The following is a 19,464-nucleotide window of genomic DNA, read 5'->3' as shown; positions in this document are numbered from 1 at the left end:
TGCCTTTTCTGCACCCTGGGAGAAATAACAAAAATCAACTATTATTTCCTCTTAATGAACAATATTTATTACAGAAAAAGTATTTGAATTCTTTGTTACTTTTATTATTTCCCTTTTAAATATAATGATAGACAAAATGGTACTTTAGCTAAGATTTCTAATGAGTGAATTAATCTAAGACAGCAGGTGTGAACAATTATTTTTTCAATACCACAAAATTCTCTGAAAACACTAACACATCACCACTCATACACACATACAGTATCACAAACGTTAAGCACATACAGTATATTTCATATATGCTGGATAATGTATATTTCTTTATTTGGTCCTAATGTTTGAAAACCGGTACATGTACTGTATGCAGTATATATACAGTATGTACAGTACATACTGTATGTTATAGGAATTAATACTAATTTGTTTTTGCAAGTTCACAAGACTGAAGGATTTATCTACATGAGGTTTAGAGGTGACTATACAAAGGGCACACAATCAATCAGGTTTTATAGATAACATAATTTTCAAAGGGTAAAAATCTGGAACCAGTGGTCATGAAGAATTAAGAATTAAGAAGACACTGTAGCCCACCAAGACCAGGTGGATTTTTCACAAAAAAAGAATTCTCAGTCAGCCAGATAACTTTAGTAAATCCATCCATGCATTTTCTAACTACTCTATCCAATAGGCGGTCAAGGGGGAGTTCATCCTGGCAAGCAATAGTCGCAAGGCAGGATACAACCTGGACAGGATGCCAGTCTACCAAAGGGCACACACAGACATTCACACACTCAAACCAGGGCCATTTTTTCTTGAAGCCAATGAACCTACCAATAAGTCTTTGAACTGTGGGAGGGAACATTAGCACCCAGCAAAAACAGGGAAGATATATAAACTCCATACAGATAGATGCAGGACCCCAGCAATATTAGTAGCAATATTAATCTCTGTGCCACTGTGCCACAAACATTAAAATATATCTTCATGAAAGGTTTGCTTTTCCATTTCACAAAGCAAGATTGTATCAGGTTAAGTAACTATAGCTAATGTAACTATAGATACTATACATCGACTATTCCTAACCCTGCACCATGCAGGTTAGTTCAATATTAGCCTGAATATTTGGTTAAGAGCTTGTCTCTTATCAGTGTCTTTCAATAAAGAACATTATCTTTCTTAAGGGGTCCAGTTGACATTAGAGCTTTCTGGAGAGAAAGAAAGTTCAGAGATCACAAAAGCTCTTTACAGTTGTCTGATAATTTTTTATTGGAAAGATACAGTTTCAGCAGACAGGGAATAATTTAGATCCATTGTCTCTTACCCCATACATTGTTAATACAACTCGTCTTGGTTCAGCATTAACAGAAACTCAAAAACTCTGTACATTGTATCGAAATTTCTTGTTACTGTTACAGTTTGTTATTACTGTATTGATGAATTGTGCAGTTTGTTGTTATTGCGTTGGTGAATCGAATTACGACAGTTAAGGGTAAGTTGCTCGTCCTATAAGGAAAGTGATGCTTACACTAAAGCACTTTAAACATGCATTCATAATATTTCACAACTCTTTCTCAGGCATACATAGAATACAATGAAACAGAGTTTTTTTGAAATAACAGATAATATTATTACACTGTATATAATTCTATTCACATGTGGCTTCTGCTCCCTGCATCTAAGCATCATGAACTCCACACTTTATTGCAGCATTTCCCAAAATAGTACAGTATGTGCTCTGGACTGCTCAGACCCCTCCATTAAAGCCCCCACAGAATCAAACGATCACTTGCTTCAAAAGAAGTCTTAAAATGTGTGAGCCTACAATGGGTGTTATCTGGACTTGCAATGGGTGTTGCACTACACTATGTATTGTCCAGTAGTTGTATTGAAGAACCACATACTATGATGAATACAATTATTTTATTTTGTCTTGACCTACTACCAGGTCTTTTCATTGTGTTGCACAACTACACAAGGGATTAAATAGGAGCTTCACTTCAATGCGATAATAATGTAATTTAAGTTACAACAATACAGCTCATGTGTGTTCATCCAATTTCAATAGTTTTGTAAAATCTCAAGATGTGTCATAGCATTACATAATTAACTTAATTCTTTGGCTTTTTTAGCAGCTGCAGTATATTCACCATTATAACATATTTTGTCACCTATTGTTTTCCATGAGCTCTAATTTATACAGTAGTTGCTGAAATCCGACACATTTTGTGGGCCATGGTTTTGCTGGTGTGGATGAAAGATTCGATGCTCATCACTTCATCACATCACTTCTGATGTGTGGCATGCATGCTAGGTTAGCAAGATGGGTTATTCCTGAATTTAACAAGACAATTGAAACCAGAGTGTGCTGTTTTGAAACCAGAGCAAGTCTGCAATCTGGTTAATTACAGTATATCTGGCTAATTTGTAAAAAAATAAACCGAAGCAGTTTAAACCTGCTTTGTGAAACAGCCACCAAGAATGAATATCAGTGTACTAAATAGTTTACTACATAAATGTGTTGTGAAACAGAAATAGCTAACTATTCTTCAGTCCTACAATTCATAGCAACTGCATGCTCTTAAAACACACCATCAACCTGAAAGGAGTTCCTTGTAAGTTATATATTATAAGCTTATATATAAGCAGCTTATTTCTGATAAGGATTATGGCAATCCAAATCACATCCCAGAAGCACAGGGTGCAAGGAAGGATTACACCCTGGACTAAAGACTAGTCCATCAAAAGGCACATGTGTGCATGCATAGCTATAGCATGAATGCTATGGGTTTAGAGGTAGAATGAAATAATAAAACTTTCCATAAAATAACTAGAATTATTGAGTTTACTATGCAATTGGAGTCTTCTGTTTGTAATTATAAATCTCATTTTAATGTTAGGTTTTGATTTCACTTTCACTGAAGTTGTACAATTATATTTGATATCACCACTGGAAGTCAAATACTGCAAATAAGGTTTATAATACATTTGTGGATGGCTTGCAGCTATTTAGCAGAATTTGAAAATAAGAGGAATAATCACAGGCAGAAATTCTATGAATTTCTAAATCTCTAAACATCGGTTTTCTTAGGTAATAAAGTGCTCTTCTTGAAACAAGAATTTATAAATAAAAAAATGTAGAATTGCAAAATAAATTCTTCTCACTTGTTGTCTTTTTTTGTGACTAGGGCCAAAATGGGAGAAAGTCTCTGCAAATGTAAATCATTCTTGTTGATTAACGTTTTGATTAATTTCACAATTACAGTATAAACTTCAAATGAAGCTTTCATTCTCCCTGCCCACTTCCTATATTGAATAGCACCACCATCCAAAAACAATGATTTTAATGAACAAATCTCAGCTCACCAGATGAAAGAATAAAAAGAGAACCTGATGTGAAAAGTGTGCCTGAAATGAGACTGAAACTTGAGGTTAGTTAAAGTGGTGGAATTAAAAGAAACAAAGCCTTGTAAATCTAGTCTGACACCTGCTGCTATGACTACTATAATGTAGGTGACAGATGGAGAACTGCTGTTGATCAGAAACTTGGCTACATCGCCTAGTCATTTACAACTGCACTAAACACAGATGTTGTTTTTTAAGGATCAAAATGTTGATAAAGACCTGCATTGCTTATTAAACCTTTCAAACATGTAATAGCAAGGTTTACCTGTAAGTTGCAGAACTAGAGAACAACTGAAAGCAGTACATTTCACTGTATCCTAATTGGGAGCTTGGTCCTAATCCTCGCTCTACATTTGTGTGAGAAATGAATCAGATGGAAAAGAGTAATCAGATCAGACATCCTAAAGGAATGTAAAACCTAAAGTACAACTGCTTGAAAACAAATATAAAGTTTAAACTTTGACAAGAGTTTTTATGTAAACTAAAAAACTCAAAATAAAATGACCTCAGAATTAATATCAGATGTACAGTGTTCCCTTTGAGTGTAAAGTGTAACACTTTCAGAAACAGCCAAATAGAAAAAAGCAACACCACCTTTTTCTTACAATAAGCACTAGAAATCTTACAATATTTTCTTTGTCTTTACATATGATTTGCAGCACAAACTATCATTTCAAACTTTGTGTTGTTTAAAAAAGTGCCTTTCATCTATCATTATAGATGATGATGCAATCAGCCAGAGCACCTGTAATAACTATTTTCTGAGTTATTGATTTTTTTTATCTATGTGGATCACAGAAAGCTGAAAGCACAGTGATGTATGTTATGAAATGCTCACAGCAACATTTACAGTACCCTATGCACTCACAAACCCATCATAAACATACTGCAAAATAACAAATACACATTCACAGAATTTTGAAAGATGCCTGAAAAATGAAATTGTGGTTCAGCAGTTACTGTACTTCTTTCACTGTACTAGTTAAAAAATACTGTACATGAGGAATGGTGCAGAGCTCCTAATGCCATCTACAGTATGTTGTGATAATATATCTTTCCTTGGTTTGCAGCAGTCATTAACGCCAAGAATAGGTCAATCTTATTAAATGTACAGTGAGGACAACACCCATCGTTTTGGTAATCTAGAGTATTTAAATTACAGTGGCAATACTTTTCCTGTGTGTCCAAAGAAACATTATTTATAAATGTAATAAATCCACAAATTTCTTATTTGAAGATGTGACGTACAGAAGATAAATTCATTATGATGGTTTCCATTTGTCATCATCGGGGTTGATCCAGGGCTTTTCCTACCAGTCAACTCAATTTACACACTCTTAAACTCTATACTAATTTGCATGTTTTCAGTAAAATGCACCATAGTAGTATACTGAACACTACTCCTTAGTTTATTACAGATTATGACTCAATTTAACATGTATTGGTATGGTCAGCAACAGGAAACCTGCTGAGGAGACAATACACTATTTGTACTTGGTTGCACACCTGGATGAATAAAATCCCTTGGTGATACACAGGCAGATCTCTGTCTCAGTGCTCTTCCAGTCATCGTTCATCTCCAATGCTTTCATGTTTCCTGATTTAAATCTATAAAATACCTTTATTGTCATAGTCAAGTTTTATGATGTACTGCATAAAATCAGCAAAAAATCGAATCAATAAAACCCTAAAACAAAGTAGGATACCGCTTGAGAAAAAATCTGAAAAACAAAATGCAATGCAAAGCACTTTTGTCTTTGAAAAGTTTGTCAATTTGAATATTCAATATATGAGATGAGTAATTAAGACAGTCTACAATCTCACAGATCTCGCTGTAGCTTAACTGGCTGCTTCCCTGTTGAGTGACGCTGGAGGCCTGGTTTCAATTCCCCAGCTAGTAGAGCGTTAGCCCGAAAGCACTACATTATTAATTCTTATTAATCTTCAGTGTTGCATTAACTAACTCTTCAGTTTATTCCGCCAAACAGTGCATGCATATAATTATATTGTTGTAAATTTCTTTAGATACGCAATTCCATATTATATTTCCTTTTAATAAAAACCTAAAAGTATGCTTTTGTTTACGCCGATAACGAGTGAATTCACAGAAAACGTTAAAACATTATCACTTTTCACAAAGTATATAAACTTAAAATGGTCAGAAGGAGCACATAAAAACGTTTCCAAACTAATCACATGGAAGACATGATGCTTAAAATGTTTAGGGAGAAAGTGGAATACTGGTGTGTATTTTATCTTTAAAATATCAATACCAGCCATATAAAGTTCACATAATATGTTTATGATCCTAAATTAATATCGTTTATGAGCATGTGAAAGGCATGGTGAATCAGAGATTCTCAAAACTTACTTTGTATGATTGGAAACGAATACGCGATCGGATCACCAAATCTTGATCGGATTTTCGTTTTTCAAAGAAAGTGGACCAGGGTAATACTTTGAGCTTACAGCTTGTCCAAGGTCATTCATTATTAATACTATTAGTAATATCTACTTTGACTTATGACTTTGATTCATTAAATTAAAATATTTATGATAAAGGTGGTAGGTTGTGTACTTTTGTCCAACTGAGCAATCTTGCTTTTATAAAATATACCAACTTTTTAATGTTTAATGATTAACATGCTCTAATACACAGTTTAAAATTAAAAGTCTAAAGAGTATACAACTTAAATTCTTAATTGAATAAAGATTGTCCCTCAGCAGTGATCGGGATTCAAAATTAGAGAGGTGTTCTCTAGTGACAGCTCAAATGCTGTACATGAGAGGTTAAGCTTTATTAGCTCCACCTGGCGGTTTTACAAGGTGATTCCGGATACTACTACCATAATCTAATTTGCATGTGGTATAATGCGGTATGACGTGATATGACGCATTATGATGTGACATGTCCACCTTGTTGTACCACAGCGTACCTTGCTCATTTTGAATGGCTGCATCTGTAATAATAAGCTGAAACACTAAACTAGGAAAAATATTTGTGACTAGACACACAAAATATAAATTTTGTCATTTACGGTACCTAGACAAAATACAGTACAACAGAGCAACAGAGCTCGCTGTATCACCTGCAAATACACAGCCACCACCACACTCATTCAAGGCCCCTCAGGACAATTCCGGATCACCCAGACAGCATCTTGTACCTCCAGCAACCTTATTTACTGTATCTCTTGCAGTAAATGCCCAGCCATCTACATCGGAGAAACAGGAAGACCGTTTCAGAGAACATGTCAGGGCTGTAAAGATTAAAGATCTCTCCAAGCCCATTGTTTCTCATTTCACCTCTGACGGCCACGACCACTCTAATCTCTCCGTCTGTGTTCTCAAAGACGGTTTTCCGAACTCATACATCAGAAAGACCACCGAAACTAAAATTATTCTGCAGCTAGGATCACACCTTCTCCCTTCCCTTCACGACAGACTACTGTTCTTTTAAATTTTCTCCATTCATTGGAAGTTTTATTTCACACCTCTCTGCACCCATTCTGACTTCACACCTCTTGATTGGCCTCTCTTTCTGTCCCCTGCTCCCGCCTCTCACTCCTCCTCCTCCCAACCTTTGTTCTCCCGCTACTTTACCTCTGCCTACTGCCCTGTCTCTCTCACACCTGAAGAAGGCTCCACGGCCGAAACGTTGTGTTCTCTTTCTCCTTTTTTTCAGCATGGAATAAACCTATTACTTGTTCCTTTGCAGCCTACGCATGCTGACGCAGCTACCCACCTGAAAATACAGTACATGCCATTCAAAAGGCTCAGTAAGAGTAAAACTGAAGATATCATAGTTGTGCGGTCCAGCTGTCTTCCACAAACCCACACAAACAAACATTTAGTTTAAAAATGACTTTTGTTACAGCTATACAGTACAAACACATTACATGAAGAAATGTATGTAGTTGTTTTTTTATTAAGAAAGTCAAGGCTCCAGTTGTGAGTGGACCTGGAACAGATCCCATTCATCTACAGTACAGTACATGTATTCTTATGGGGAACTAGTTTTTATGTAGAATGTTTTTGATTGACGCAGCAGTTTTCAGGAATTTATCCGCCACATAAATTGAGAATTACCTGTATCTGTGGCCTTGCTTGGAATCAATACAAGCTGCGCTTCTTTTGCTTTGATTCTATTACATTTCTCTTGTAGAGCCTGGACAAGCATTCACTTTCACAGGTACAGTATGTGAGGTCTAGATGCCTCACATTGTCCTATTCATTCCACACAATTAAGTGAAATTCAATGCTGTTCAGTATATGAACAGCAAAAAAAAGTTGAGCTGCAATGCTATTACAACTAGATGAACCCACAAGGAGATTAGCAATTGTGGTTCCAGGATTTGATCAAAGGAGCTCTGCACAGTCAAGTTGCCTGTTACTTATGGTCTGTGTTTGGCTGTAATGTCTTGTTATCTTGGAGACTGTTGGCTGTTAACTCTCCAGACAGCAAATCATTCTGATTTAATCCAGCCTCCAACTCACCAATGAAATGAAGTAGTTTTTTTTTTCTTGAAAAGTGAGGCATGTTGGTTCCTTTCTCTGTTGTTTCCCTGATTTCCATTACACCTGACAGTCAACTAGATAAATAACCTCATCACCTACAGTATGTCAAATCAACTCTCTAAAGGAATTCTTATAGTGTACAACAGTCAAGGACACACAACTGTATCACAGTATCAATTAATAAAAAGAATGCCAAAGAACATCAATATCAATAATCCATATCAATACATATTATTTAAGAAAAACATGTATGTGCAAATTGAGCGATATTTCTTTTGATGTTCATTCTTTCAGTTTTCTGGGTACTCTAAATTCAAATTTAAACATAAACATGTAATCTGATGGAACTGAATAATCTGCACTCGCAGACACATACTCTCACAGGAACAAAATATCTACTGGAATTAGTTTCAAACAAATTTCGCCTTCTCTAAAGATTAAGCTCACAAAATAAAATGTTTGTTTTACCCATAAATAATTATAATGATTATACTGAAAGGAGCAAAACAATGATAGTTTCTGGTTGCAGGGGGCTTTGTGATTAGAGGGTATTTTATTTTGAATAACAAATATCATCTTTAAATTGCATATTAATTATAATTGTAAATTAATGCCAAGAAGTAAAGACTCACTATCGATTTTTTGTTTTGTTTCATATTTCTGTCAAATGTTATGGCGTGTGGGACTGTGCAGAATTTTTCAAACGAGATGGTGGGTGTAATTTTAGTTGAGCAGCTGGTGTCAAGAGATACAGGTGTTCAGTCAAACGCAAACAACTAAGGTTCTTTAAGGGATGACTGCAGGACCCATTCAGTGCTCGAGGAGATAACATTCTCACAAGAGGACAGAATCACAGGCAGGCTTGTGAATTTTACACATTCGGCCAAGGAAGATTGTTGTCTTTAATCGCACTCAACACACCCTGTAGTTATAATGCCGAAATTAAAAGTGCTGTCAACAGCCCTTATATTCTTTGCTCTTTTGTGGCTGTTTTTAAATCACTTAATGTCTCCACTGTCCACTTGTAGTGGTAAGATTGTTAATTACAAGCTACTGTACTTCTATCAGAAATGTACAAATGCATGCAGGATAGGATGACATTTTCAAACGCATACTGTATATACAGTAACTATGCAAATTAAGTAATCACAATGTAAATACCTCAAAGTCACAGTTGCTTATTACGGTATATTTAGGGAAATAGAGGCATATTTAAAAAAATCTAATATATTATATAATAACAATGTTTTTGTCAATCATACACTCCAAACCATATATCAATGTATTACAACATTGATAAAAGTACAGTAGTAATCCTAAGCAATCCTAATTTTTCTTCCAGTTATGTTTATTGTGCTAATTTCAAATATCCATATTGTTCATCTTATTTTGTTAGGGATCAAGACTATTGTTTCTTCAAGATCACACTTTAAAACACAAGAATAATGCAAGACAGTACAAGGCATTTGAAGAATTGCTTGTGATGGGATTTTGAATTTAAATCGCTTACAGTACATTAAGAAAGCAGTCTGTGTGAGAGATTGTTTAAATCAATTTAATTTATCCGTTTAAACTAAATATCCATCAGTACGCTGCCAGAAATTCACATTTTAAAAGTAATTCTGTATGATTTCATAGATAAAACATCACAGCAATCTGCTGCTATTGTTCTTCTACAGGTGCATACTGTATACTGCTCAAGCTGGTTTATGTCTTGCAAATCAGTTTTCTTTTGCTATTTTACTACATGGGGATTTCATTTTTAACAGAATCAGCAGCTGCAAAGGTTTCTTCTTGATGAGGACTTTATTAAAAGTCTGGTGTTTGGATATTAATATTCTGTTCCTTGTGCAGGGGCAAGACTACTTTTCTCTACAGGAAAAAAAGGCTTTGCATAATCATCAGAGCTACAAAATCAAACCACTCCTTATCTGTGTGCAATGCTCTCATTTTCTCTCTTTAAGAAATTATGCCCCTCAGGAAAGCCTGCTCTAAAGGTCTTTAATCTTCTTCAGTCTTTTATTTTCTTAAGCTGGATGTCCTTCACATGCAGCAAACTGTTGTCAACTAGTGGAGACCCTTGACAGGTATAGTCAGTAACATGGAATTATATGTACAATACATTTGTCCTTGATAACATATTTCTGAAGTCATTTTAGGTGTGTATGAAATATATGGCTGAAGGCTTTCTATACAATTTTTCACACCAACAAAGCAATGTACTGTACAGTATATAGGACACTGAGCTAGTGGCAGTTAGATTAAAAATGTCATTTTTTTTCAAACAGAAAACAAACCCATACTGTATATCTTAGCAGTTACTACTGTATTTTTTGTACTTTTTAAGTCTCCAAAGAAAATTCAGTACACATTCAAAAGCTGTCATTTTATTCCTCATTTTACATTTAAATCACTACTAAACTTTTCTAATAACTTAAAATTGATTTTCCTTAGCAATGAAGTATTGGAAATCACCATGCATTGATTTTTCTTCTTTTATGTATGTATTTCTGTGTACTTCTCCTGAAAAACCAGCTTTTTAATTAATAATACATAATTAGTTTCTATTGGGAAGTTTCACTTCATACAAAGTTAAATGCATCACAATTATTACTATGTACAGTATAAAATGTGCTCTGGCATTTTCCCTGGCCATTGTGTCAATGACACAAGCATGTCTTAACACATTTTAAACTGCTGTGGCTACCCAGATAGCAGACTTCAGGCTGATAGGAAATTGAGGGGGTGATGAATTGAGGAAGACTGAAACCAAAGTATTTGTCCCCTTGAGTACACAATCCTTGGAAAAAATATTCTGTTTTCTGTGTCAAACACGTTCCCTTGGTACAAACGGAAAATACTGTATACTGTATGTAGTTTAATATACACACAAAATAGTACCCAGCAGCTAAACAACATTTAATCTTGGCTATATTTTAGTAAACTTATAGTATGTTGTATTTTCTTTATCTTATATCCTATATCCTATATCCTATATCCTATACTATATACTACATACAGGTAGTTACCAGGATTATTATTTTCAAAATGAAATGTTTTTGTGAGATAGTCTGTCTTGAATATATTAAAGTCAATAGAGCAAAGTCCTGTTTATAAATTACAAGAAAAGCTCATTCCCTGATTTTCAAGCCTCCAGACTAAATTCCATTCTGAACATGAATGGATACGAGTCATTTTGCTGTTCCACGAGCCACACAAAGCTACACCTCAAGTGTACAGTAACAGAGAGAAATAGCTGACCTTTCCTGTGACAAATCCCTGCAGCTCCATTTCAGATCCATTCACTTGACAGAATGTTCAGAAAGTGTCCAAACCTAAAACCCAGAATGTTATGATGAATCAGTGAAAGGACTTCTTGCTTTTTTGCAACTATTGTACATATCATTGCAAGTCTGAGTTGTCAGCACTACCAGCTATTAAAAAAAGCTACCCTGAAAATGAAATATGAGTCTCACTGACATCCCCAGCTGGACAAAGTGTGGTAGAAGAAGCAAATTCATAAGACAACTTCTGATCTCTAGGTTTTTTTCATATTTTCAATATTTTTGAAAGAAAAGCTTGATGATTTTTACATACACAGCATATTCAATTAAATAATGATATATGTAATGATATCACAATGTTTAGTATGAATTTTACATAATCATTTTCTTGTGTTCAGCAATTTTTAAAAAAGTGGTTTCAATCTTATAGCTTTTCTTTGAGACAAAATTGCTAGATATTTCTATATTTATTATATTTTACATTTAAAAAATAAAGCAAACTTTTTATTTCCAGCAGTATAGTGGTAACATGTACTGTATGAAGTAATGTACTGTAATACATTTTATGTTGTTGTAGTGGGACACAGGGGCTTACTGTACAGTATGTCCCCTCATATTTGTGAATAGGAAAAAAAGTTGGGGGAAAATGTGATTTAATGAAAAATCACAAGAAACTTGAAAAGCAAAAATAGAAATGTTAGTTACTTTTTAAAAAACTTTTGCAGTACATTTCCAGCCAGGGAAAGCAGAACACATTTTTGCATTGTAGTAAAATAATCTGTAAACAACCTTTTCAAAGTATTAAAATCTTGGGATTGATTATCGATCATTTTCTGCTTAGGGTTTAAAGTAGCCATGTTTCATAAGGAATAAGGAAAGTCAAGTCTTAAAGGCACTGAGAAATCATCTTAGTTTCATCCTAGGATGATTTTCTTAATTAAGGTATAAGGCAGTGAAAGATCAAGAAATATTTCATTAGTCATCCAAATGCATCCACAATTCATGCCAAAAATCTGTGCTAACAGCTCTTCAGCATGTGATTATGATTGTCTTTATATAGTATATGCATAAATCTTCAAAACTATTGTGACAAAAGGAATCATCAGGGTAACACCAGCTTTTGTTATATTTTTCTTTAAAAGTCTTGGCTTTTATCTTGTTGTGCAAGCATGTGTCTGTTTTGTTCCGGAAGTGAAGAATCTAGCACATTTATTTCACAAAAAAACTTCAGCCATAGGTAATCCAGATGGGAAAAAAATTAATCATGTGTTCTGCCAGCGGGGAGCCACTGCTTGTGGATTTTTTTTAGTTTGCACTTGCATTTTTCCTTTTGATATCCATTTTACTTTTTGAATGAAGCAAAACAAATGAATGGATGACCCCCGTTTCTCCTTTTGCATTTTCCACATCCTTAACATAACTGGCTGAGGCACCTGACTGTGACAATATAACTATGTAACTTCTGCATGTTAATCTCATACGAAGAATTATAACATATTCGTAATTCCTTTGGAGGATTTGCCTATTAAATTGAGAATTTTTTTAACTGGCTTCATAACCTCAAATGTTTTTGATTTCAGTACCAGTCGCTGTCAATCAGTATACAGTGGGTGGCAGTCTTCAGTCCTCTGTGATTGTGCATCATACCTGTTGCTCCAGTTTAAAAGCGGACACAGTTCAGGGAGGAGAGTGTACGGTAATGAAATCAGTCACTAACCAAAAAATCTGAGCACTTGTTGTCTTGGTCAGTAACTGTTTGCAGATTAAAAGCTCTTCTATTACTTTGTATTGGAATATGAACTGCACATAAATCATGAGCTGTGCTAAATTTGGTTTGTAGGTGGTTTATTTTCAAGCTGCAGCACAAAACAGCCAGCTTTGCAAATCATTTCAGTAAATTGTTCATTCACTTTAATGCTCATGTTACTGATGCACTGGCTAATGCTGTTATATGATAGAGGTACTGTATGCTTCCCATTTAATTTACAGCTTCTTCAGGACCTCTTGACACATATCCTGCACATACTGTAAGCCAAAATTAAATTATCTCCAAAAGTTTGAGGTTTTTTTTGCATTTAGCAATTCTCAACTAAGCAACAAAGTACATTTTAAGCCCTTTGTATTTGTGTATTTCTCTCCAGTACAGACTTCTGTTTTTTAGTTTAATTTAATATGCATTTCTAAATATACTGTATATACTGTACAGATTTATTTTGCACTAAGATGAGTTTCGTTGTAAGTAATGTTACAGTTTTGACTTCAAGCACTCATTCACTAATGTTTTGTAGTATGTCGCACACTAAGCAGATGTTCCATCCAGTTCATGTGAATCTGAACTTAAAGTTATTATGATCTCTGATCACTTTCTCATGTTTTGTTATTGGAGTCTCCGGAGATCTAGATGATTATCTCTACCAGTTCGACTCTCTTGTTTCCAAACAAAGAACTAGAAATATCACTAGTAGACTAGGTTTGCTTGACTATTTGTAATGTAATAAAGAGTGGACTATATGACATTTACTAGATTACAGAACAATTTTCATATTCTGATGATAATTCAACATGACACAACATACTGTAACCTTGTTTTGTTTTATAATATACACCTCAAAATAAGCTTTTAGTTTGATCATGCAAGTTAAATGTTCAAGATGTACCTCACTGTACTATTACTATGAATTCAGTTGTGATTGTGACACACAAGGGAATATGTCATAGGCTACTTATGCATCAGAGCCCACAGTTCAGGAGTCCCTGGAGTAAGGCATATTGTAAAACAATATAATAGGAAAACCTGTAGACTTCACTGGTGATTTCTTGTTCTTTTTCTTATTGATGCATTCTGTTCTTGTATTGCTAATTAACCATCACACAGTATCCAAGACTGACAAGATCAAAGTCAGCCTCACAGATCAACAAAAGGCCTCATGTGTATGAATCAATTGATGCCTCAGACTGCTCCGATATTAATTGGATATTTTATGCAATGTAAAAACCCTCATAATGGAATTTTGCCTATAACAAAGTTTTAAATTTCACCATTGCACACCTTTATCAGTTTGTATTGATTTTACTTTGATCATTATTTTATAAGCCCCCAGAAATTTAAGTCATTACAAATGTGCAAATTAATGCTGCCCTAGTCTTTTTGCTCCTGTGAAGTTGCAGTATTGGTTTAATAATTTAACAGAAACACTATGTTGAAAAATCTATATAAAAATAGGCAGAAAATCAGTGAATTTCCCTAAAAACTGTTTGTGGCTTCACAGATGTGGCTTCATCATTGGAAGCTTGTGGGCTGTCATTTGCAGTAATGCAAATGACAGTAGTACTCCATGTGGTGATCACTAAATAGACACTAAATAGGGTAGTGTGGACCTGTATAGTAATTGGAGAATAGATGTCCTACTCTGAGTCATTGAAATAATCTTTTTAGCTTGGACTGCTATTCTTCCACCTTGGCTATTAAATTGATTATTGGTTGATTTTTCTGACTGCCTTCAGCCATTGAAAGCCAGATCTGGTTTAAAAAGTGTTAAAAGTACGTGCAAAACATAAAATAGTTAGAATATGTACTTGGATTTAGCAGAAGGTATTAATCGTATATTCATACATTTTCCACTTGGAACAAGATAAATACATAATTACAAATATTAGTCAGATAAAGAGATTATTTTCAGAAATGTCTTTTATAAATAAAAGTTGAGCAAATTGTCAGTGGAAAAGCATTGGGATGAAAAGATCATATGCTGGGAAGTTACCATAAGTAAGCTATTACTTGTCATTTAAATGCAACATACTGTATAAAAAATGGGGAAACACAGGGGTTTCTTATTTAGTAACGCTAACTTACTGTACATCTCTGGGGTCCTGATTTCAGTAACACCCAAGGATACCCTCAAGGTGGAGTTTGATCATTCTATGGTCTCAAGAGTCTTATCCAGATGCCCCCACAGTCCAATGATATGCTATCTGTAGGTTTATTGGGTGTCTCTATTAAAAAAAAAATTACATTTCTTCAGCTTTAGAGTGTGTACACGCTTGTGTCTGTGTGTGCCATGCAATGGACAGACATCCCATCCAGGGTATATCTCACCCTGCGCCCACTGCATGTTGGAATAGGCTCTGGCTCTACTCCATCTATTGGATAAAGCGTTTAATAATGAATGGATGGGTTATTCAGTTAAAACATATAAAAAATAATGTTTTTTCATTTAAGGTAATTAAGGTAATCATTTTAGGTAAAAGCAACCTACCCATTAGATGGGCAAATTGCATACAGTTCTCCCATAAGGAAAACTGATATCTAGTCCTGTTGACTGTAATCACAAGACAAACAACATTTTAAATTGAAACGTTGAATTTAGTCCTGTTCCCTTGTGTAGTTTTAAAAAATGACAGCACCTTTTTTATCTGAAGTGGACCTGACGTTGCTCAGTCAAAATCCCTGAGTAGGTGAAGTTTCTATCTTTACCTTAAAATTAATACAAACGGTATGATATAAGGAGCAGGTCCCCAAGATTGGTAGCGGTATTAGATGACCTATGCACACAATCCCCTGTTTTATGAGGAACAGGGAAAAATGTGATTTAGGATAAACCAACATTGATGTTATAAGCCTTCAAGCTCTGCTTCACTACTATAATTTGCAGTAGCAGTGCATACCTGTGTAGCGGCAATGCTTATTAATAATACAGGAATTAAGTTTGCTGTCCCACTGCCAGTCTCTCTCCCTCATATCTGGGGTGCTGGACACAGTGAGGCCATTCCATTTAAGGTGGTTCAGATTTAAGGTGTTTTTCTGTCTGATAAGGTTTCCTGATAAGGAACAATTCCCAGGGCTGAGATTCTCCAGCCACCCTAATGAATGGTCATCTCTGGCGCCTTTCGGTCTGGGAGATTCCAAGGTAGAGTCTCATCCCAAAGTGTTTACAACCCTAAGGTCAGAGAGGATTACTTTGTTCTAAGAGTCGAGACCGGAGGTCACCCACACGTAACCAAAGGATCCACCCAAGGTTAGCCCAACAGCAAGCCTCATGAACCACCGTAACCCACCATAAATGCTCGCCTGATCAGCTGTCGAGCTACAGTCGACAGCTAAATTTTAGTATTCAGGACTAGCGCTACATTGGGACCCGCAGTCACTTTTCATGTGCACAAACTCTGCCAGTTCAGCCAGGACTAACTAGCCAGATCTTCAGAGAGGCATTGCTACAGTAGCGCACTGCAGCAGGAATCTCTCCCTCCTTCTCCCACACCTCCGGCCACACCAGAACTTGCTGGCCCCGAGCCAGAAGACGCCAATTGGATGCAGCAACAGCCTGTCGCTGTCCCTTTGTGACCACGGGAGATCTGAATCCACATAAATTGGATGAGTATTCAACATTCTGCATTGCAACTAGAGCAATCAATTGTTACCTCAATCCCAGTTGATGTCAATTTAATTCATATGAGTGATGTACTTGCTTTTGAGTATCTAGTGTAGAAGTTGTAATCAAAAAGCTCATTAACTAAATGATATAAATGAATGGTATACTGAATGTATGTGTCTCTTTGTAACTCTTTGTGATTCTTCTATCCCTCACTATAACAAAATAAATATACAAATTGAAAGCAGTCACAACATCTGCCTGGTGGATATAAAAAGGAAACATAAACAGTTCCACAAAGAAGAAAATGCAGATTATTTCTGTACGTTTTATACAAGTTAATTTAGTGCCCAATGCCAGCACAAATCCAATGTTAAAGGTGGACTATACTGTAGGCTGTCTTTCACTGTGTTGCTTTCCTAACAGTGCTATAATCATTACTTCCTTACATTCTGTCTCCTTTTAAGTATTTTTAAGGGACCCCAATTAATACTGGTGTAATATAGACCACTTACACACCATAATATTTTTGCTTGACTGCAAGGCACTTTCATGCTATCTCTGGTATAGTCCTTCTTTTGTGCCAGTCATTCCAGGATTGTCTCCAGATAGTCATTTTTCTAACTACCAATTTCTCTTAATGGATATATGAATTGATTTTTGCTCTAAGGTGTCTAAAGTAACAAGAGAAAAGAGAACTCTTAATGTATTGTAGCATCACATATCCCCTGGAATGGACTGTCTCAATATCCTCTGACCTTTCAACTTACAAAGCTCTCTTTCCTCTTCCTCTCCTAAAAAAGGGAGAAGCTCTTTCTCTTTCCCTCTTTTACCTCATGTCCATCTAGAAGAAGCATTTCTCTCAAATTAAAATTCAGATTCAACAAGCAATGACAAATGTACAGTATAACATTGTTGTCAAAGCACTGACAGACATTTCCAGTGCACACATGATATTGGACAGTTATTGTACATACAGTACATCATACAGTATAAAACTATTATTGAGAGATATACTGGGCTGCCTGCTCTATTGAGTTTTCTCCCTCCTACCCCAGCAGGATTTGAAACAGTTCTGATTCTGGCAGGTGTGGGAATTCTGGGATTTGATTTGTTATGTTGGGAAGAATGTTTGTCTAATTCCAGAGTATTTCTCACAATGCACAATAAAGGGCATCTCTGTTTCTGTCTCTGTCCTCTCTGGGCAGCTACTGTAGGTCTGCCTTCGTCTCGCTGTTTCTAAATCTGTAATTCCTCAGGGGCCTCAGGGTCTGTTTCTCGTTGCTGTTTCTTATCTTAGTCAGATACTCAGCCAGCGTGTATTGTCTTTTTAGGGTGCTTTAGCATTCACATTTGTGTGTGTCCCAGTGAACCTGGGTAAGGTAGTCTCTCTCTCAGGCTTTTTAGCTACAGTATCTCCCTGCAGTGGCTAGTATCCCCCTCTGTAAATAACAGGGCAATAAGCCTGTTTGTGAGCTGGAATCTATTCTTCAGCCTTTCTTTTCCTGTGGACTAAATAAACAGGGATCACTATAGTATTGAAAAGCCTGCAGAATATCTAAATATCAATGAACATAAATGAAAGATATACTGTAATATGTGGAGAAATGATACAGACTCTGATGAAGATCAAAACTTTTGTCACTCTGCTTTCCCCATTTTCTGACATTAAAAATAAAATGTTACTGTAAAATACTGTACATAAAATAATGGACATAATACTGTATGGTTTAAAAATAACTTAACCTTTTTGTGGTTTTGGGGAAATCGTGAGCAAATGTTGCTATTTAAAATCCATGCTCAGAAGACATTGAATCTAGTATTCAGGAAGGATTTAAACATTTCACATTGATGAAAGAGTTCAATTGAAATTTCAGTAACTACAACTGCTAGGTTTAGAAGAAAGATTAAGGCCAGAGGATACATTTTGAAGGAGAGGAGGGACGGATAAAAAGTAAAGATAGAATCCTAGACACTTATTTATATGCATACTGCACCACAGAATTGTTCTGCATTTGTATGTACAGGAACAAAAAAGATTGAAGAGTCCAGTGCTCTTAGACAGGCCCGTCTCAAAATAATCTTTCATTTCCACTGGGAACCCAGACCCACAGTATGGCTTAGAGTAACAGGCAGTTTTTTTTAATTTCATAGTTGCATTTACAGTGAAGGAACAGTTTAGTATTGAAGTGTGTGCATACCCTCTTGATTAGAATATGGGCCATACTGTATACTGTACTATTACCTATATCATATTAATTACCATATTCACTGATCTAAAATGGGAGGTTCAACCCCTCCTCAGAACAAGATGGTAGTTAAGTAATCAACTATCATTTGCAAAATCTTTTTTACCATGTTGAAGATTAGTTTCTTGGTTTCATATGAGCCTGCGACAAATTATACTGTAAATTATTCTCACTCCAAAATTCTCACACTTCAGTGTTCACATATTCACACTTTCAGTGTGAAATCCCTATATTCTACCATTTTAAACATCATATATTTAAAAGACTTTACAATGAGAGTGTGTCTTGATACAGTGAAGGTGCTTCATGCTTCCTTGCATCTGTTCTGTTCAGGGTAGTTTCACCCTGATCTGCTGGTTTGGCAACCTGAATCTGAGAAGCAAGAACAAACTGGGCAGTCTTATGTCAGAAGGTCATTGGTGCTGATTTTCCAGCCCTCTCCTCCATCTATCATTCACGTGTGATCCTTCACACTCCTTGTTTAATAATTTCCAGTTGCTCACATCAGAACGCAGATATCGACTCCCCAACTCCAAACCAACAGATTTAAGTTTACATTCATACCTGTAGCCATATTGTTACTTAACACTTGACTTTCTATGCAAATATGTATGTATTATCTTGTTCCTATCATTTTTTTTC

The 19,464-nt window shown here is 35.5% G+C and overlaps 1 protein-coding gene across 2 annotated transcripts in view; it reads right to left on the bottom strand.

Moving 5' to 3' along the window:
* LOC148840699 (leucine-rich repeat and immunoglobulin-like domain-containing nogo receptor-interacting protein 2) overlaps positions 1 to 19,464 on the bottom strand; it is a 318,418-nt gene that overhangs the window by 216,850 nt on the left and 82,104 nt on the right. The window lies entirely within an intron of this gene.

The sequence above is a fragment of the Atractosteus spatula genome, chromosome 1 (assembly GCF_055471065.1).
Source record: "Atractosteus spatula isolate fAtrSpa1 chromosome 1, fAtrSpa1.hap1, whole genome shotgun sequence".
Classification (NCBI taxonomy): Eukaryota; Metazoa; Chordata; class Actinopteri; order Semionotiformes; family Lepisosteidae; genus Atractosteus; species Atractosteus spatula.
Note: the sequence above shows the minus strand (reverse complement) of the source record. Positions and strands in the feature narration are given on the sequence as shown.